Source organism: Chinchilla lanigera, unplaced genomic scaffold, assembly GCF_000276665.1.
Source record: "Chinchilla lanigera isolate Chin_1 unplaced genomic scaffold, ChiLan1.0 scaffold00114, whole genome shotgun sequence".
In the NCBI taxonomy this organism is placed as follows: Eukaryota; Metazoa; Chordata; class Mammalia; order Rodentia; family Chinchillidae; genus Chinchilla; species Chinchilla lanigera.
In genome coordinates, this window is record NW_004955515.1 from 456,636 (window position 1) to 477,925 (window position 21,290).

Here is a 21,290-nt window from a genome sequence, read left to right on the forward strand (position 1 = left end):
CATGTTATCTACAAATAATGCTAATTTAAGTTCTTCTTTTTCTATATATATTCTTTTTATTTCTTTATCTTGCCTAATTGCTCTGGCTAATGTTTCAGGTACTATGTTGAACAGAAGAGGTGATAGTGGACATCCTTGTCCTGTTTTTTAGGGGAATGGTTTTAGTTTTTGCCTATTTAGTATGATGCTGGTTATTGGTTTGTCACAAATAGCCTTTATCATATTCAGATATAGTTTTTCTATACCTTATTTTTCAGGGTTTTTATCATGAGTGGGTGTTGGATTTTGTTAAAAGCCTTTTCTACATCTATTGATATGATCTTATGGTTTTTGACCTTGCTTCTGTTTATGTGATGTATTACATTTATTTCTTTAATTTTTTTTTTTTTTTTTTTTTTGTACCAGGTATCAAACTCAGGACCTTGCACTTGCCAGGCAGACACTTGTGCCACTGAGCTATATCCCAGGCCCGGTATTACATCTATTAATTTATATATATTGAACCATCCTTGCATGTCTAGGGTGAAACCTACTTGATCAAGATGTATGATCTTTTTGATAACATGCTAACATCTTGTGGATTTTTACATCTGTGTTCATTAAGGAGACTGGCCTATACTTTTCTTTTTTAATTGGGTCTTTATCTGGTTTTGGGATCAGGGTGATACTGGCTCACATAATAAATTTGGGTGCCCTCCATCCCTTTCAATTTCTTTGAAAAGTTTGAAGAGTACTGACAATATAACATCCTTAAAGATGTTGTAGAATTCAGCAGTGAATTAGTCAAAACCTGGCCTCTTTTTAATTAGTAGATTCTTTTTTACTGAGTCAACTTCATTACTTGTTATTGGGTTTTTAAGCATATTTATGTCCTCTTGAATTAGTTTTGGTAGTTTGTATGTGTTCAGGAATCTGTCCATTTCTTCAAAATTTGCTAATTTGTTGATATTTAATTTTTTTTTTTTTTTTTTTTTTTCTGGTACCGGGAATCGAAGTCAAGACCTTGAGCTTGGCAGGCAGGCCCTGTGCCACGAGCTAAATCCCCAGCCCCCAAGACTTTCTTTTTTGTTGTTTTTTTTCCAGAGCCAGGAACCAAACTCACAACATCATGCTTGCCAGGCAGGCGCTGTGCCACTGAGCTAAATCCCCAGCCATTTGATATATAATTTTTGATGTAGTTACTTTTCTGGATTTGGACTGTTGTGCTTTCATCTTTTTCATTTCTAATTGCATTGATGTGAGTCTTTTCTTTCTCTTGTTTGAGTCTGGCTGACAGTTTATCTATTTTATTTATTCTTTCAAAGAACCAGCTCTTTGCTTCTTTGTTTTTTTTTGTTTTTTTTTTTGTTTTTTTTTTTTTTTTTGATCTTTGACAAAATAGCCAAAGCATATGCTGAAGGAAAGATAAGTTATTTAGCATGTGGTGCTGGGAAAACTGATTATGTATTGCAGAAGATTGAAACTGGTCCTATATCACTCACCATATACTAAGTTAAAATCAAAATTTAAACATGGGAATAGAAACACTAAACCTACTGGACGAAAAAATAGTATAAGGATTTTCTAAACAGAACCTCAGTCACACAAGAGATAGCATTAAGAATCAACAAATAGTATTATATCAGACTAAAGTACTTCCATACAGCAAAAGATTCAGTCAGCAGAGTGAAGAGAAAACCTGCAGAACGGGAAAAAGGTTTTGCCAGCTACTCCTCAGACAGAGGACTAGTATCTAGACTACACAAAGAATGCAAAAGAAAAATTAAACAGCCTAAAGTTAAAGATCCAGTCCAAAAATGGGCAAGAGAAATGAAGACACTTCACTGAAGAAGAACTACAAATGGTCAATAAATATATGAAAAAATTTTCAATTTCTCTGGCTACTAGATAAATGTAAATTAAGACAATGCTAAAATTCTGTCTTACTCCAGAAAGAATGGCAATTAGGAAATCAAATAATAACAAATGCTGGTGTGGCTGTGGTGAAAAAGGAACCCTTCTGTATTATTAGTGGGAATATAAATTAGTACAACCATTATGGAAATCATTGGGAGGAATTTGGGAAGAAAGAGCAAGATGGTCATAGATGTTTGCCTCAACCAACTGAACAGCAGGTGATGCTGTTTGCTGCTTCTGGAGTTTTCTCAGGGGGGAAATGTGATGTTTTGGAAACTCACAGGCATTTTAAAATGGCCTACAGGGTCACATGTAGTAAGGTTGAGAGCACATTCCAGGGCTGTTCCTTCCCTGTGATGCTGGTTGTTTCTGTGCTGTTGGGATTTTGATTTGTTTTTTTTGTTTTTTTTTTTTGGTTTTTCTCCGGTACCGGGAACCGAACTCACGACCTTGCGCTTGCCAGGCAGGCGCTTTGCCGCTGAGCTAAATCTCCAGCCCCGCTGTTGGGATTTTGAAACATACCCATCTGCAACATCTGGGTGTTGCTCAGGACTTAATGATCACCTGGTCAATAAAGAAGGGCCTCTCAAGCAACTCTGCATTGCCAAGTTGTCAGTCTTAATTCATTTGACACCTAATGGATGGCAGGCAGTTTTAGTTCACAGGAGTTTACCTGGATGACCGTCCCTTTCTCAAAGGCTGACTGGTGTTAGTCCTGTCACATTCTTCATCAAGAATGTCCCTGGATAGCCAGCAGGCAGTTTCTGAGTTAAGAACAGTATTTATGCTGTTTATTTGAGCATTAACGAGAATCCTCCAAATCACTGTGAGCCTGTCAAAGGCAAGAGGAGCTTTAGTCGGTTTTTCTGCCTAACTGCAAGCATTTTACCTTTGAATACTTAATGTTCTCTTTTAACACCTTTTTTGACCCATGTATTCTAAATGCCTTTAAAGTTTATTTTTCAAATAATTTTAACTATGAATGAAAATGCTTGTGGTTTCTTTGCTGCTGAGCGGAAGCTATATGGTTCTTTAATAACTGCTTATCAGAGGAAAATCACTTTATACATGCCATGCATCCATAATATGGCATGTTGGAAAACATAGATCATTTAAAAAGGAAGTGCAGTCATTTATTATAGCAAAGAGTAGTTGACATTATTGGATTTCCTTCTTGAAACATAATCTATATAACCATGAACTTTTTGTAAACCCATTCTCACAATTCACTAAAAGAATTAAACTGCTTACCTTCATGGGCCTGGGTTAGAACTCTTACCATTTTTCTGTGCTGTCTTTGAGCAGGCAGTGAGAAGAGAGGTTTCTGAGCCATTGCTGTGAAAATATCTGGCTGTGTGTTTTGTGGCATGTCACCAATGTGGCAGCCATGGTGCTGGTGAGGAGAGGAGTGGCGGAGAGTTCAGCTAAGTCCGTAGAAATGAGGTTCAGCTGAGTTTTGACTCTGTTCTTCGTGTCATGTGTTTTAAACTCATCACTCATGTTCTTATTTTATAGCTGCACTGTGAGTGTTTTGGTCAGCCCCCATTGTCCAGCTCCTCCCCACCGGCCCTCATAGCCCCAAATGCCACAGTCTCCAGATGCTCAAGTCCCTGGATAAAAGGCCACAGCAGGTGTTCATAACCTGTACAGTCCTCCTGCATACTTTATCTGAAGATTGCTTATATTAAAAGACAGAATCACAATAAATCTATTATGGATATTGATCATTTATTTCCATTCTAGAACCAGCAACAGTGCAGACCAAAATGATTCAGAAGGCTTTGCCAAGTGCCAGGTGGGCAGGTCATATATTTAGCCAGATGAAAGGAAGTAACATACTGAAAACCAGATTAGTTACTGCTCAGGTCTGTCTTCTTTGGACACTAAACAGTTGGCAGCTTGTGATTACCTGAAACTCTACTACTTTGGCACAAGTTCGAGTCTATTTACTCATCAAGTGAAGTTTCAGTTCAGTGTGTACAGAGAAACCTTTAGGCCAAATTTAAAATATTTAAGCAGAAGATATAAACCAAACCATTCAATTTAACACATCCAATACCTAGTACAGTGTAACTGCTTTATAAGTAGTTTTTATACTGGATTATTTAGGGAATAATGACGACAAAAATGTCTTACCCTTTCAGTGCAGATGCAACACCTTAGGTCAGTGCCATGTCACTTTATCCCCAGTAGTTCAGAAAGAACCCCAGGACACCGAACCATCTTGTATCACACTGTCTCCTTTTCTCATGAGACCCACAGACTGCACACCATCCTTCATCCTTGAACGGCAGGACTCTGTTCATTTTTCTTACAGATGTGATGTTGAGAACACAGGTGATTATAATGTCTTGCAATTTGAATTGTTGAGGGTGTCTGTAAACTTTGGGAGAACTACCTAATCTTTTTCTTTTGAGTTTGGGGAGCCGGTTTGCTTTCATGAGGTTTTTTTTTTTTTTGGTGGCAGAGGCAGGGATCCGGAATCAAACTCAGGACCTTGCACTTGCCAGGCAGATACCGCAGTGCTGCTGAGTATGTCCTGGCCGTTCACGGGATTGTTTATACTGAAGTTTTATTTCTGTTTTATGTTCAGACGTCACAGCGTATGGGTGGCAGTCACCGAGGTGATGAGGTGCTGGGACGCAGTGGTCATGCCTTGGCCCGGCTGGGACCTGCCTCTGGCCGCAGAACCACCACACTCCGCAGCAGCGTGGCACAGGGGAACAGGCTCAAGTTGTTTTCTACTAAAGGTGGAAAACGCTTTTGAAGATCAGAAATGCGTCAAGATCTCTTTTATTTTCATTGTTGTCCCCTCTGACATTTTTTTTCTTGATTAAACACCTTTTGCAATTTCTTCTCCTTTTGGGGAGAACAAACAATTGAGGATGACCACTCAGTGCCATAGTAGTGTACCCCATGGGCCTTCACGTGCTTCCTCCTTTCACTTCCCAGTAGCTTTTGCTCCTTCCTGGTGTCCCCTGGCTTGGGGAAGCCTTGCTTTCCCAGCTGTAAGTCTTCTTTCCTGAGAAACGTGTGTTTTGCGGGTCTCTGGGTGAGGGAGAGTTGGGAAAGCCTCTCAGAGGCTGGGGCACAATAGAATCTTGTGGAAGGCTGCTGTGGGGTTGGAGGACCTCCGGTGAGGAGCAGTTGGGTTTCTGGGATTGGTTATTCTTTGACACCCGGTTGCTCTGTGGTTCCTCAAGGCTCTAGAAAGCAAGTCCCACAGTGCGGGCCTGTTTACAATCCACAAAGACCCTCTCTCGAGTCATGGATCTCTCTGTGTGTTTACTTGACTGCTCATCTTGTGGATTCTGAGTGGTGCTCCACAGACAGCAGGCTAGTGCTGACCCAGACGCACAGCCCCAAACAATCTGGTTACTGTTTAAACAACCAGTGTCCATAATGAGCCCTCCACGGCCTTGAGCATAAATAAGGCTAGGCCAGTATGAGTTCTGTGGAGTGAAAGTTTAGGTTAGGTGAAAACATCAACAGCTGTAATTTGTAGTACGAGGGGTGTAAGTGATGTAAACTGTAGAAACCAGCATTTCGTTGGTGTATATTTTGTTCTTGTGCCAGGAGGCTGTTTGTTCTATGGCCATTGCTGTGAATTAATCTTCAGGGGGTACCACTTGCCAGAAACATTTTTAGTTTTTATTTTCCCAAAGGTAAATGTGTAGGTGGCTGGCATTCACGGTCCTCTCAAGACCGATTGGGAGAGCAGTGGTTGACTTTGTGTTCACAATTACAGTGACTTATGACTCTTCTGCTAGCATTAAAAACTAATTGTGAGTGCCCCAAGGAGGCCCACAGTGGAGGTGAATCCTTCAGTCTAGGCAGGTGGCCATGTGCGGAAGAACCACAGGCACTGGCCACAGGTCCCAAGCACTCCACTTTGAGAGCCCAGAAAGCTGAGCTATGTGTGTCTACACAGCCTTTGGCTGGATTTCTCTAAGGTGAAAAGTAGCACGAAGACTATTTTTTTTAGCCAAGGTAGGAATTATCTGAAGACCTGTAAAATTAAGTATTTTCTTTACAAGGAGAAAGGGCAAGGCAGAAGGTCACATGGGCATAAAGATTATGGGTTTCTCTTGATCAACAACACAGCTCAGACATTCCTGCCTCTGATTCCAGGCCCTTTGAAAGGCTCCAGTTTGCAAGACGGGCCACATGTTTGTGCGGGGGATAGGCCACACACGTGTGTGCCTGACCCCCCAGAGGTGCTGATCCTGCCCTGTGTTTGGAAATAACAGTTCATGTTGGCTTTCCTGGTGACCAGGAATCCCACGATTCGCTTCTCAGGCCTCCCCCGACACCCCTCCTCCCAAGTGCCCAGCCCAGCATCGGAGCTGGAGGACGCATTTGTAAGGTTGCCTGTATGAGGAAATGCGAGGATCAGGGGATGTTGCTAGCTGTGTCCCTCTATTCTCACCTCGCGGAGATGCATCCTAAGGCTGTCCTGCAAGTGTGCCCAGAGGAGCAGAAGAACTTATACAGATTTTAGCAGGAATGAAGGATCCAGTGAACTGAACACTAAGAAAAGATAAGTGAGAGCAAGGGGGAGGCAGGGCCCTTGCAGTGCTGGTGGTGAAGGATTTACCTGCGATCACCCACCTTCCTGCCCCCATACACACTCCTGTTTGGAGTTGTTTGTTTCTATTATTTTTCAGTACTGAGGTTTGAACCAAGGGCCTTCACAATGAACTGACCTACATAGTACTTTTATTTTCATTTTTGAATCAGTGTTATACTAAGTCACTGAGTTGTCCCCTCTGGGCTTGAACCTGTGATCCTGCTGCCTCAGCCTCCTGGAGTGTTGGGATTACTACCATGCCAGCATGCTTTAAAATGTGTCAGGATTTATATCCATCAGGGATGGTAATGGTCACAGACAAAGAAGTGTCTGCCATGAAGGAAGACAACTCCTGGAGGTAGGAGATATCCTGTGCAGGGCCACTCGCAAAGAACCAAGGTCCTTCTGCAGGCAGGGGGAGGCCAGGCTTGTTGGTGCTGGTGTGCCAGAGAAGGAAGACCACATTTAAGATGGCTACTGGGAGTCACTCCAGTGGGTGCAGGTGAGGAGCTGCTCTTGTTGTCAGGTACCTCGCCTGGTGCAGGGGAAAGGTGGCCTGGTACGTGAGTGCCGCAGAGGAGGCAGCTGGCCAGTGGGCTTTGAACTAGTTGCCTGGTGTATTTGTGAAAGAGTGTTGGCAGACTGGTGGTCTGTTATTGCTTCTAGCAACTGGCTGGCCCTGGGAGGAGCTGTGTGTCCAGGGTCAGCAACATGTTAGATGTCAGACCATCAGAAATGCAGATGTTGAAAGGCATGATTAATATAGAGCCCTCTGCAGGAGGCCGCTGGGGAAGGCTGCAGGGAGGACCCAGGGCGAGCACCAGCTTTCCTCATGCAGCAGAACGAGGACCCAAGCCATATAACACACAAGAGAAGAGGTTCCTTAGAGGTCCATGGCTCCCCCTTGGTCCTGGCTGTGCGACCCGGGTGCCCAGAGGGGGCATTTCCTGCCTTCCTGGGTCACTGCCAGCAGGAAGTGGGCAGCACACAGGTGGCTGGTTGATTGCCCCAGTGCTGCTGTCCTGGCCTGGGTGGGGGCAGACGAGATGGGTCAGTGTGGCATTTGCTCCCTGTGCCCACTGCCCTTCTGGGCCCTTTGGCCAAAGAGACTAGACATTCTTTTTTTTTTTTTTTTTGGTTTTTCTCTGGTACCAGGAACCGAACTCACGACCTTGCGCTTGCCAGGCAGGCGCTTTTGCCACTGAGCTAAATCCCCAGCCCCTGAGACTAGACATTCTTATGTGCCTGTCTCTATGCTCTGCCAATATGTCCTGCTGAGAAAGCAGCTACCATGGCCTGTGACCCGAGGCAATGCCGCCTGTCCTGCTTTTCACCCGGAAAGCTCTACAGGAGCACCGTGTGTGTCTGTTTTGTGTACTGCTCTGCAAGAAGGAGCTTCTTACTCAGGGTCCATTAGTATCACACTGTCAAACTACAAGGACACTGAAGGAAAGATAGCTGTGTTATAGCAATATGTGTGGAAGCTTCCTCCAATTAAAAGGAACCAGTGAATACATAGCTCCAGGGAAAAGTCTGAACCAGCCTTGTCTACCCTGGACTATAAGGCTGCTGTCAGAAAAAAAGGGCTGGAGCTCTGTCAAAGTGTGCAATACCTCTGGAGATAAGTGTGTAAGAATACTCACCAGGCTCTGCATTGGTTAGCAGATTATTCGGAATGAAAATATGCTCTTTGGAAAAGGAGTGGTATGTATCCACCTATCTCTGAGTAGCAATATACGAACACAGACCTCCCTTAGCAAGCTTGTAGGACTAGCTCCAGGACCCCCTTTGATACCAAAGGCTGTAGGTGCTCAAGTTCCGTAAATAAAGTGGCATAGAACTAGCTTACAATCTCCACAAACCCTCCCATGTACTTCAGGTCATTTGTAGATGATGTGTAATGTCTAACATGATGTACACACTATGTAAATAATGATTATTCCCTGTTGTTGAGAGAATAATGACAAGTAAACACTATGTACAGGTTCACTGCAGATAAAGTTGACTTCCCTCAAATATTCTCCACCTGCAGACTGTTGAATTCATGGATGCTAAAACACTGATAGTGCTGAAAATGTGTCTAGATAAATAGACATAAATTGTGCCATAAAAGTATTTTATTCAGATTTTTAAAAATGTATTTATTCAACTGTTTTAATTAGATAATAGAAATGTATATTACCATACTGGGCATCAAAGTCTGTTTGCTTTTATACCTTTAGTGTTGGTATCTTGAGCCTACTTCAGCAGAATATTTCCCCCATTTTAATTGTTTTGGTTTATAAGTATGTGAATTTGTATAAAGAATAAGGCAGTGAAGCTAAGTCACAAGGAGAAGAAAGCAATGAGAATTTTGAACTATGAATTTCCAATAGTTTTTCCAAGTTCCCGTTGCAGATATCCAGGCTTTAGATGCTCAAATCCCTTTTATAAAATGACTTAGTGTTTACGTGCAGCACATCTTAAGTCAACTCTAGATTACTTCATAGTTGTTAATACGATGTAAACGCAGTGTGAATAGATGTTATACTGAATTGTCTGGAGAACAAAGACGAGAAAAAGATGTTTAGTACAGAAGAAGTTTTTTCTAAATATTTTTCATCTGAGGTTGGTGAGTCCAAGGATACAGAGCTTCAGATACCAAGGGCCGACTGAAGCTCTGCAATGCAAGCCATGTGTAACTTGCATGCAAGCCATGCAAGCCATGTGTAACATAAATGGGCGGCAGAAACACTTGGGGTTATGTTGTAGGGCTACAGTGACTCATCCATAGATATTTGTACATTGCCTGTGTCTTTTACAATAATACAGTTCCTGAAAACTGAGTCATCTCAGCACGTGAAGCTTTCTGATTCTTTTGTCCTAAGCTTTGGGTGTTAACTCCTGTTTTTGTGTAGTGTTTCAAGGCAGTCCCAGGGTTTTGTTTGGGAGGACCTGCCTGCGCTTGGCCTCTGCTCCCAGTGAGTTGGGAATGACAGCTTCATATTTTGAGCTCTTGTAGGTTGGTAAGAACCAAGCGGGGGACAAGACTTTATTTAGAAATGTGCTTGTAATTCATCTTCCACTATTCATGTGGTTTTGTTGCTGTTGTTACTAGGATCCCTTGGCTTCCTGTGTCTTAATTATTCTTTTCAAGGATATGGAGGAATGGTCATTGGGCTGTGGAAGTGTATTACTACTTGGGCCTCACATTTCATTTCCTGCCCCCTCTTTTGCTGTCCCCCAAAGCCTCATGTGTTCAGAGTGTGGCCATGTGAGAGGTGGTGCGGCCTGGTGGTGGTGCCTACAAGCCGCCCCCCTGCCCCCGTCTCTCCATGGACTCTTCCTGTCCCACATGCTTGTGCGATTGTGATGTCTCATCCACCTTGAGGGCTCCCCAGAGCTGAGTCAAGGCTAGCACTATGTCCTGAACCCCAAGGACTGTGTGCTAACAAATAAACTCTTTTCTTTGGAAGTGTGCAGCCTCAGTATTTCATTACACATCCTACCAAAGGAGCGGATGTTCTGATAGATGTGGAGTGGAAAGTTTGGGACTATCAGTTCTGCTTCTAGCAAGATACTGAACTCTTCCCCTTGACCTTCAGAAAAGTGGTATGGAATGAGCAGCCTCCGGGGAAAGGCCGCGTGGGCGCTGGGGTGTCAGCTCCTTCACCCCGTGTTGCTGCCCTTTCCATGTGCACTCTGACTGCGGCTCCTCTCATCTGAGCTCAGCCTGCTCGTCTTCACCGCCTGCAGACCGGGCTCCACACCCTTGCTGCCTTCACCTGCCTCCCTCGACATCTTCACCAGCGCGTGGGCCCAGCATTGGCCCCTCCCCACCTTGCTGCCCCCAGGCCCTCGGTGTCACCCCCATACCCTGCTTCAGCCCGGTGTCTTCACAAGTGCCCTTGTGCAGGGTGCCTGTCACCTGTCACTGTACGGGTGTTATCTCTGTGGGCGCAGTTTGTGACTGCCTGGTTTCCTGGCTAGGTGTGTGCTTTTCTTAAAGATACTGAATGATCAGCCAGGGCACCCCAGACTGGGGGCTTAAACAACAAAAACACAAGGCTTCACAGTTCTGGAGCTGGAGTCTAAGCTCCAGTGTCTGTGGCTGCTTCCTCCTGAGTCCTCTCCATCGCTCACAGATGGCCATCTTCTCTGTGTCCAGAGTGGTCAGCCCTCTGAAGTGTGTTGGCATCCTAACCACCTTCTCTTAAAGGATATATGACCATATTTCACCATAGTTACCCTTTTAAAGCCTTGGTTCCAAATTCTAATCCTATTCTGTGGTGCTGGAGATTGGGCCTTTGGAGGAATTTGGGGTCCGGTCCAGCCCATTACATATGTCGCCTAAAAGACAGGGAAGCGAAGCTCAGGTTGTCTGCTTGAAAAACTGGACCCTGGTCCATGTTGGGAAATTGAGCAGAGCTTTGTGACTCCTTCCTGTCATCCCCATCCACAGCACCTTTGAGAGGGCCCTGGCAGCCTCAGATGGAGGGGCTACCCTCCTCCCTGTGCATGACAGTGGGGACAGGGGCGTGGGTCTCAGTCTGTCTGTATCCCCTCTGACTTCCTCCTCACAGCTAAATGAAGTTCAGCCAAGGCGCATCCTCCTCAGGGCCGTGCTCCTTTGTGTGTGCGATCTCTGTGGTGAACAGTACAGGTAGCGGATTCCCTGGCTGACTTGGGTTCCCTTCCTGAATGTCCCTGAGCTGGGATCTTTTGATTGGATTGGTGTGAGCCCCCTGTTCAGTGAAATCTGATGATACAGACTGGGTTCCCCACAGTGCATCCAGCACCCTTAATTCTTGAGTGCAGAGCTTCTACCAGGGGTGCCTGGGCAGGTGCCCTGTCTGATTCTGCTGTTTGAGGTTGACTTTTGATGTCACCTGTATGGCTTCACAACCAGCCAGCTCTGGGCCAGGTAGGCTGGGAAGGACAGGGCAGAGTACAGGGATGGAAGTGCTGCACACCCCTTGCCCCGTGTCAGTGTGCAGAACTGGGGTGCTGGCTTGCTGGTAGGTTTGGGCCCCTTCTTGTAGACCTAAGTGGTCCTGTATTATAGGAGGTAATTCCCGGGAAAACATCTGCTGGAGCACAAGGCCAAACCACACCTGTCAGTCCCGCAGGCCCTTCAGGCTTAAAACTGGATTCTAAGAAGGCGTTTGCTGATGGCTTCTCATGTTTGTGGTGTAAATCCTTGTGCATCATTACTTTAGACCTTACCTGGTGTTCATGTGAAAAAATAGCATAGCTGTGAAAACTCTTCCCAAAGCAGCCAAAAATGGTACCAAAATCCTCCTAAACTTCAGGAAACTGAACACCATTCCAGATTCTGTTACCACGTCGGACTCAGGTGCAGTGTCTCTGCCAAGTTGGGGGTGTAGGGAGATGTCAAGGGATCCCCCTGGGGTTGTCTTCCCTTGTGCTCTTGTGAAGAGCTGGGGCCAACTATGTCCTGGTGACTGTCACCAAGGCTGGTAGCACAGCCAGGCTGGCCTCTATACCTAGTCAGCAAGCTGCTTTTTGTGCATGTCACAAAATCAGTTTTGCTGGATTGCTCATGTCATGTGTGAGCTGCCCTCATCACTTCTCTCAGCAATGTCAGCAGTCAAGAGTGTGTCCCACACAGGGCATAGTAATGTGGCTCCTGTTCACGGGGCCTTGCCAACACTTGTGGGCAGAGCAGAAGCTCCTGGCCCACCCCAAGCCAGCAGACACCTTTGCAGTCAAGTAGTAGGGTAGCAGGACGCCCACACAGTCTTTGTCCATACTTCCTGCCCACTATTTTTCAAATGTTTCTGTCCTTGGTGGCTTAAGTCTGAAGATACAGTGCCTGCAGATACAGAGATGGAGGGCCAGCTGTGTTTCAAGAAGAAGGCAAAGTAACAAGGTAGGAAAAAATGCCTATACACTGATGCTCTGTTATTCTTAATAGGCCCCTCCATCAGGGCATAATGACAGGCTGGGGAGCAGCCTGAGAGCACCCTGCACCATGGACTGGCTCATGAGCAAAATGATAGGCTGTATAACGACCTCCCACGGAGCCAGCGAGCTGCCTATTTTGTTTGCAGGGAGTACTGACATGCAAGCATACTTGGTGAGCCAAGAAAGAGAAAAGATACTGTAGGGAACTAGAAAGAAGCAAACCATACGACTCCCATTGTGGGGGCAAGAAAGATGTGAGATTCTTAGGAGGGGGAGAACCTTTCTGTCCTAGGGCATGCTCATTGTCTAAGGGACAGATCCCTGGAACCCAGTGGACGTTACAGTATTGTGAGTCTTCAAATCATTGTGATTTCTCTAGAAGCATCTCAGTGGGAGCAGTTAAGTCTCAGATCCTAGGTGTTTACGGGTAGAATGTCCTCAAGATGTGGTCCCTTGACCAGCAGCCCTAGGGACCCTGGAACTTACTGGAAATACACATTTGTGAGTTGCACCCTAGGCCTCCTGAGGAGCAGCTGCTTGGAGGGGCAGGGGCTGTCTATCTCAGTGGCTCCAGGTGGCTCAGATGCCCTGGACAGAGGAGATGGGTGGTAGAGCCTGGGATCTCTTTCAGCAGCTCCACCTGGCTGCTCCCCAGATCTCCCAAGAGCTTGGCAGGTGTGGTGCCAGGGTCTCAGGAGCCTCAAGTTAATTACTAGGTCTAGGTGCAGCCAGAGCAGGAGATTTAGGAGAAGCCCAAAGATGGTGTCATGTGTGAGCCTGGGTGTGTTGGGGTCTTTAGTTCTGGGGCCCAGCAGTTGGGCTTCCTGGATGCTTCTTCTGTGATATGGGGAAGGAGAAATGTGACTGACCCATTAGGGAGGCATTTGGATGTCCTGAAAAACTGTTCATATACAAATCTGCTTTCTGTGTCATTTCAGGGAAGAAAATGTGACATTTTACATTTGCTAACGTAGTATCCATCCAGCCCTGGCTGTGGTTCCATGCCAACCATAGGTCACAAATATTTGGCAAAAAGTTGTGTCTGTAGTGAACATGTGCATATACATTGTGTCCTTATCATCCCCAAAACAACCATTTGCACAGTGCTGACACTGTATTAAGTATTAGCAGTCACTGGGAGATGACTCGAAATATGTCCTGCCAGCTCACCTCCGTGCACCGGCCTGCAGTATTTGGGTTTCTGTGAAAGGTCCGTCTTTTGGAGGGGGGCCAGCCACCAATGCCCAGAGCAGTCTCTGTCCCTGAAGGACTCAGGGTCAAAGAGGCCGTAATCAAATTCCTCCTCTGCCTCCTCATAGTTTAGCAGCTGAGCCCAGCCCTGCAGGCCCAGGTGGTCTCCTCATGTATAGAGCAGAGATTTGGTTCATTTCTTTGAGAGTCCCCTAAATATTCTGGACCTATTTTTGCACAGTTCTCACCCCAGGTTTGGTTCTTTCACTAGTCTATAAGTCTCTTTGCTTTTTTTCCTCCTTCATTATTAAAGACTGAATCCAAGGCTTTTGCACTGAGCTATACCCCTAGGGGCCCCCTCTTTTTTTGAGACAGAGTCTGTGTTTCCCAGGCTGGCCTTGGATTTGTCACCCTCCTGCCTCAGCCTCCCAGAGTGCTGGGATTATAGGTGTATACCAGCAACGCTGGCCTGTTTTTACTTTTTTAAAAAAGCTACTCCCATGCTGGGCAGTCAGATAGGTGTAGTAGACAAAAGACTTCGCAGTTGATCCAAGAAAACTGAAAGTTTCAGGTTTATTTTGTAGAGAATTACTTCTAAGCTATGACGCTAGCCTAATGGTTTTTTTTGTTACACATTCTGTGGGTAATTTTGTAACATCTGAATGATGACAGCATCTTTTGTGCAGAAGCACCTGCCCCTGAGGATCTGAGGCCTGCCTTCTCTGCTGATTCCGTGGTGCTGTTAGTTGTCAAAGGCCTGGAAAAGCCTCTACCTTGCCTAAGGGATTGCGTAGATTCGGCTACACTGCTTACTTCCTCTGTGCCTCAGTTTATTCATCTGAAAGATGGGTATAATAACAACTATAAATAACATCCTCTTAAGTTCATTGGACAGAATAAAGAACATAATAAAGTATGAGTTCTTAGCATGTCCCCTACAAATATAAGTATTCAGCAAAAGAGTGTCTTGATGCTTGTTGATGGAGTTGGAGATACCCTTGCATGATCTAACAAGATCCATCAATTGAAAAAGCAGACTACCACGGAAAATCATTAAGTTCAGTGTTTCACCCATTTTGTTTTTGTGTTACATTTTCCTTCCTAAAGCATCCATCTTAGTTTTTCATAGAAATAACTTTCATCTTGTGATCCCTCATGAGACATCAGGTATCTACATAAAATAATTACAGTAACAGATACAAGTAGCATAGACAGGCTGGAGCGCCGCTGACTCTGGGTAAGCGTAGGTCCAGGCTGCATGAAAGCTGTCATCTGGCAAATCAGCTTGGAGTTGTTCACCATATTATCAGAGTTTACCATTGATTTTCCCAGTAGGGCCAGAATGGATTTGTTGTTTTCCTTTCTCCAAGCCACAGGCAGATTCTGCTATGGCCTGAATGTCTGTGTATTATTAAGATTCCTATGTTGCAGTTCTAAACTTTGATGTGAGCATCTTAGCAGGTGAGGATTCTGGGAGGTGATGGTGTCATGAGGGTGAGCCCTGGAAAGTGGGATTGACTGGCATCTAGAGAGGCCTCCCTTGTGCCCCTTGAGGACCAGTGAGAACGAAGAAGTCTTTGAACCAGGATGTGGACCCTCACCAGACACCGAGTCCGACACGCCTCGTCTCAGACCTCTGGGCTCTGCACTGTATGCAGTTGAGTCTCTGTCGGTTATAAACTGCTCACTCAGTGCTCACATGTTGTGGACCATTTCTATACTGAAAAAGCATTTGTGTAGTTAACAAAATGTTGTGGGGAGCACAAGCTCTGGCTGGGTTCATAAAGCTGTACTTTTCTCAGTTCCACCCCTGGAAGGTAGTCTGCACCGTGGCCCCACGGGGAGGGCAGTGTTGACAGTGGTTTGTGATCCCACTGAAGGTTTGCACAGACTGACATCCACCACCTCATGCCTTCTTTTTCCGTTCAGCTTTCAGCGTTGGCTTGGGTATTTCCTGCCGAGAAAAGCCCTGCACATGTGTGCTTGTCTCTGTGTGCACTTCTTTGTGTACCTGGAGGGTATGTGCTATGTGCATATGTGTGCACATTTGCATGTGCAGGGGTTCACCTGTGCACATGTGCCTGTTTGCATGTGTGTGTGCTCAGCACTGGCACATGCATGCACATATGTTGATCTCCTGTGAAGACTTGGACTCTGTTTCCCTTCTGCTGCTTCTGCCTGTGCCTGCCTTTTAGACATCCAGTTTCCTTTCCAAGATCTTGTGTCTCTTTAGCCAAGCTTCTCTTGGCGTCACACTAGGAGTGTGGCATGGAGAATATTATTTGGGGGCAGGAGCAGGGAGAGAGAAGGCTACATCGGATTGAAGGAGAGGGCAGAGCACGTGCTTTGCTGAGAACAGCTCCAGCCAGGTCACACCGCCATAGGCTGTTTCTTTGGTCCTTTCCTGTCAGCCTGGGCTGTGGGGTTGGGGTAGATGCCAAGCCAGGGTCCCCCAGGTTATTCTTACCTGCCGCTTACTCAAGGTATTGTGTAAGTGGTTAGAACAAGTGGCCAGTGACTGTCCTTGGTGGGGCCGGGGTGGCCAGAGATTGGTACCACTGGGCAGAGGGCTGTTTGTGACATGTGTACAGTGGTCACAGAGGCACGGAGAGGAATGTCAGGGGTCCTTCTGCTCACAGGACTCAAGGACAACGTGTGTTCAGAAGACCAGAAGCTCTGTAACTCCAGGTGTAGTAATTAAATATCTTTTGAGACCTGGCGTTCTTCATGAGAGGAAGCAAGCTCACACTATTCTTAGGGAGCATCTTGGTTTTAGCTTTTAAATCACAAAGGAAAGGAAAGGAAAGTTTTTTTGGAGGGGAAATAAAAGTGTCGGGCAGCCGCCTACAATCCCAGCACTCAGGAGGCTGAGGCAGGAGGATTGTTGCAAGTTCGAGACCAGCCTGGGCTACAAAGTGAGCTCAAGGCCAGCCTGAACTGCATCTGCATAGTGAGACCTTGCCTCCAAAAGAACAACAACAACAAAAAAAAGTGGCAGAGGAAGACCGAAACAAGGTTTTACATGATGCAGTTCATCCCAAACTCAGCTGACAGGAATGTTGCAGTCAGTTTTCATTCATATTTCCGTCTCCAGAGCTCAGATCTCTGAGCCTACTGTTAATCACTGCTGCCCTTTCATCTCTGAAGATCTCCTGCTTGGTGAATTCCAGAACCAGGGCTAGCCTGGTGACTGAGATACACCTCCCCACCCCAGCCAATCCTGAGTCCAAGGCAGACAGTTCTGTCCCCTCCTCCCCGGTGTGAACACAGCCCCTGTGCCAGGCCCTCATCCCTGCTGGCATCTGTGCATCCTACAGGCTGCCTAGGGCAGTGCTGAGCCTAGGCCTGTCAGGCCTCTGGCTAGGCACCTCCCTGTGGCCTGAGCTCCCTGAGAGGCTGCTGAGTGAAGCCCCCACCCGGGAAATTTAGTCAACTAGGCCGCTTAGGCCCAGGCACGAGCTCTGAAAATGATACGGTTTCTAGGTATTAGTGATATGTTTACTGGCTGGAACCTGCAGAGTTGTGGAAATAAAGGAAGGAGGAAAAGTAACAGTGCTAATTCCATTCATGATCTGTGAACCTCCTTCCCAACTCTGTTTCCTTCCTCTTTGCTGAGCTGCATAGTTGAAGTTGTCTCTGTTGAAGTGGCCTTTGCAGAGAAGGTGTTGTCTCTCAATCCTCTGAACAGAATTCCTTTGCCTGCGGTTGAGACTGGGCAGGGCCCACAAACCCAGATGCCCTGGGGCCCTGTTGGGTAATACAAATGGGCAAATTGGGCCACGTGCATGTTCCACCTAAAGCTGCCCCATTTGGGAAGGTTTATTTATGACCACCTTCATCACCAACCAGAGGGTCTGGTAACCTCACTCACCCACCCAGGAAGAGACACACCAGGGGTTGGCCCTGCCGCCTGGAACCTAAGACCTGAAGGTCATGGTGGTCTGCAGGAAACTGCAGGGGGCCTCTCAGGCGGGGTGAGGAGTCAGAATCCCAGGCCCAGCCTGCAGGGTCAGAACTCAGCCAAAATCTTTGGGGCATTGGATGCTCTCTAAAGTGGAAAGAGCTGGTTTAAAGGGATTGCCATAGTGTAGATGCTGGAGCTCCCACACAAGGGGAACTTGGGTTCACAAAAAGCCTGTGCATTAGTGTCCTGAGCAGTATTCATAGATGTCCCAGTGGAACAGAAACAGATCCCAGGAAACAGCCCTGATTCCTTCAGAGGAGGTGTGGACAGAGGAACCAAGGTCCGTTCATACCAAAAGAATGGAATTCTGCATGAAAGGGGCAAAAATCACTTCTGCAGAGCCCAAGGGAGATGGCTCCCAAAGGCCTGATATTGAGTGGAGGTGGGCAGTTCCCAGAAGGAACCTATTGTGTGACGTGATTCTCAGAAAGACAAATGATGAGCTAGAAAGCGGGAGAGAGAAAGGGAGAGAGGGAGAGAGAAGGAGAAGAGGAAGGAAAGAAACTCACTGCAGAGGGAGAACACAAGAGGATTTTAGAGGTGGTGAAACTGTTCTGTGTATTGATTGTGGTTGTGGAACCCAAATCTATACATATGTTAAAGTTCGTAGAGCTGTATACCAAAAGACAAAGCCACAGTAAAGGAAAACAGAAAACAAACTCCACAACCCAGCACTTCAGTGTATAACCATGTATCTGTATCATTTCACATGAGTTCATTTTAGATATCCATGTATACATCTGTATATTTCATAGTAGTTCACATGTGAGTCTATTCTATGGGATAAAATTCCTGGAGCTGTGGGTACATACATTTGTGTGAGCGACCTTGGCCAGTGAACTCTGTGGCATTTGCTATATTCCCAGCATAGTGTTGGGCAACCTGTGCCCACCCCGCCTCAGCCTGACCACACATCCTGTGACCTGGCCCCGTGACCTCTGCCATCTAAGGGAGGAAGTGGCCACAGTTGTCATTGTCAGGTAAGATCTCGTTGGAGGTGGGCTCCCAGGGCAGCCACACCCCGGTGGACCCTTGTCTGTTGCAAGGGATTTCAGGGCAAAGGTTCAGGCCCGTGAGGTCTTTCTGGTCCTTGAGAGCACTTGGCATTGGGGATGCATCTGTGGGTCAGCCCCAGAGCCACGCCTTTCTTCAGGCCTTGCAATGGGCTGTTCTAGAGATTTGGATGGATCACCGGGCCCTTTTTCTTGATGGAGCCCAGCCTTCCCGCGTCACTTCCCACACACTGCCACCTTTGGGTCCTAGGTGCGCCCTGCCCCACCGCTCTGGGAAGTTGGTTCTGTTTTCCAGCAGGGATGCCACCTTCTCTCACTGCAGGGCAGTAGATGTGTCTTGTCCCAGTCTTCACACAGGAGAGTTTATCTACTCACATTGTCCTTTGTTACGTTTTCCTCTCAGGTGACCACCACAGAGACTCTCAGAATCTTCCCTTTCTACTCCTGCATTTGAGCACCAAGCCTCGGGAACAGGTTAGCACAGAAAGAAGCAAGGAGTCTTGGAAGGATGACTGACCACCTTGCAGGCCGTGTCGTTCACCTGCCCTGCACCCTTGACCTCCAGCTGCTTGGTGCCCAAAGCTTGTAGTTTGTCCTCCTAAGGTCGTGGCATAGTCCGTGGACCTGTCCTGTCCTGTCCGAGATCGCAGCTTCTTGTGTGTGGGGGCACAGTTCCTTCTCTGTCCCTGAGGTTTCTGGCTAAGCCTAAGAATTAAACAGACCCAAGACAGATGCACAGGAGAAAGGCATACACATTTTACTTAGTTAAATTTATACAGACACAGAAGTCTTTATAAGAAAAATTTGGACTTGGAAAAGCAGTTAAAACTGAACACTCTAGGTTGAACAAAGTGCAATAAATTGTGACAATGTGTAAGACAGAGAGATCTGGGCTGGGTGCCTTGTTAATCACGGAGAAGTGACTGAACTCCTCCTGGGGACCTGGCGTGTGGCTGAGTAGCATAGCGCTCACCCGGCTTGTGCCAGGCCCCGGGTTCCATCCCCAGCACTATAAAGAAAAACCTGAAAAATACTAAACCCTTCCAGGCTTGGAACTCTTTACACATAAAAGGAATGGTGGGCGCAGAGAAGGCCAGCGTCCACTACTGCACACCAGCCTCTGCAGGGGCCTCACACACAGAATGAAGGTGCCCAGGAGGCCCTGGTACCCTGCCTGGGCCTGGTACCCCTGTTTCTGCAAGACTTCACCCTCAGCATCAAAAGTTTCCAGGCCCCTCTCCCCATCAACTTTTATGCAGTGCTAGACTTGGCATCCTTCTTGGTAAATATTTTAAATAGGGCTGCAGCCCATTAAGCTTCCTCGCTGTCTTCAGGCCAGGGTGTGTGGAGGAGCAGCATGTATGCATATATAATAAGTCTGTGGAAACATGGCTGTGAACTTTACTGTGCTGCATGACTAGCATTAAGCCAGCTGGGGAAGGGCCTGGGGCTGGGAATCTGTGCGTTTGCTCAGGGTGCCCTTGCTGTGAGTCTCTGGTCCCTCTGCGTCACCTCCCCACTCCTTGCTGTTCCAGGCCCAGTTCCTCTCCAGCTGCCTTACACTGTGGTCTACATTTTCATTGTACTTAGCTGAGCAACTCTCAAAGGAGAGGCTGTGAAGAAACCCTCCCCCTCCTGGTTGTAGACCTTCTGATTCCTTGTAGTCCATATTTGTGGGTATCTCAAGTCCCTCTCCAGCCGGGGACAGCATTGTTAACCACCTTTGAGCGAGAGCAGGGCTGGCTGCAGGCCCCTCAGTGTGTGAAGAGGTTGTGTCCTGATAAATGCATCTAAGTTGAAAATATTGTTAGTCAGAAGTGCACTGAATATAGTCACCTCACAGAACATCGCAGCTCAGCAGGCCGTGCACTGTAGAGTGCTGGCTGTTTACCCTGCATTTGTGGGCTGATCAAGAGCTGTGGTTTACTGTCCCTGCCTAGCACCATGAGAAAGGATTACATATCAGGACCCAGAAGATTCAACCCAAAATTCAAAGTGTGACTTCTTCAAGATTGAGATGGCTTTGGTGCCATAATAAAGTGGAAAGTTGAGCCGTCATCAAGGCAAGGACTGTCTGTGTGCTAATGATGTAGCAGGGATGCGGTGTTGTTGTTTCCTAAGAAGCCAGAGCCCTGTGAGGAACCTACACAGGGCTTGGCACGAGGCTCAGTGGTACAGCACTGCCCTAGCATCATAAGGCTCTGAATATGATTCCCAGTGTCGGGGCGGGGAGGTCCAACACTCCTGAAAAGGAAGCCCCTGCCCAGTGTATCCATCCTTCTCCTTCTCAGCCAGTCCTGCTGTTTCACAGCCCCAAGTTACACACCCCCAGCTGGATGTCAGATGTCCGCAAACCTGCAGGTCTTTGAAGAAGGAGCTGTGACCCCTGCTGAAGAAAAGAGTGTTGTCCCAGAGTGTTGCTAGTGTTAGAGGCATATTGCAAATGAGTTGTTAGAGGAAAATATGCGGAAAGAGTGGACAGGTGGAGAGTGCAATAAAGGCACACTGATGTTTAAGAATAGATGCACTGATGTTTAAGGAACGTGACGCACAATTGAAGAAGTTGTCACTTCCCTGTGCTCATTTTGCATTTAGGGAGACTGAGTTGCTGAGATTCTTCCCCCTCCTTCTCTTCCTTTCTTCCCCTGCTTTAAAGTTAAAGTGCAGAGGAGGCGGAATGTGACCATCAGTAAAGGCTGAGCTTGTGCCACATGCCAGAGCCTCTGGGTGCTCAGCTGCTGTCTGTGAG

The 21,290-nt window shown here is 46.7% G+C and overlaps 1 protein-coding gene and 1 long non-coding RNA gene across 2 annotated transcripts in view; both read left to right on the forward strand.

The window, feature by feature from the left end:
• Positions 1 to 21,290, forward strand: part of Ror2 (receptor tyrosine kinase-like orphan receptor 2) — a 241,140-nt gene that overhangs the window by 143,024 nt on the left and 76,826 nt on the right. The window lies entirely within an intron of this gene.
• LOC102012794 lies at positions 12,057 to 19,387 on the forward strand. The gene is made up of 3 exons (XR_264518.1): positions 12,057 to 12,338; positions 18,395 to 18,508; positions 18,945 to 19,387. It is a non-coding gene; the product is annotated as an uncharacterized LOC102012794 (long non-coding RNA).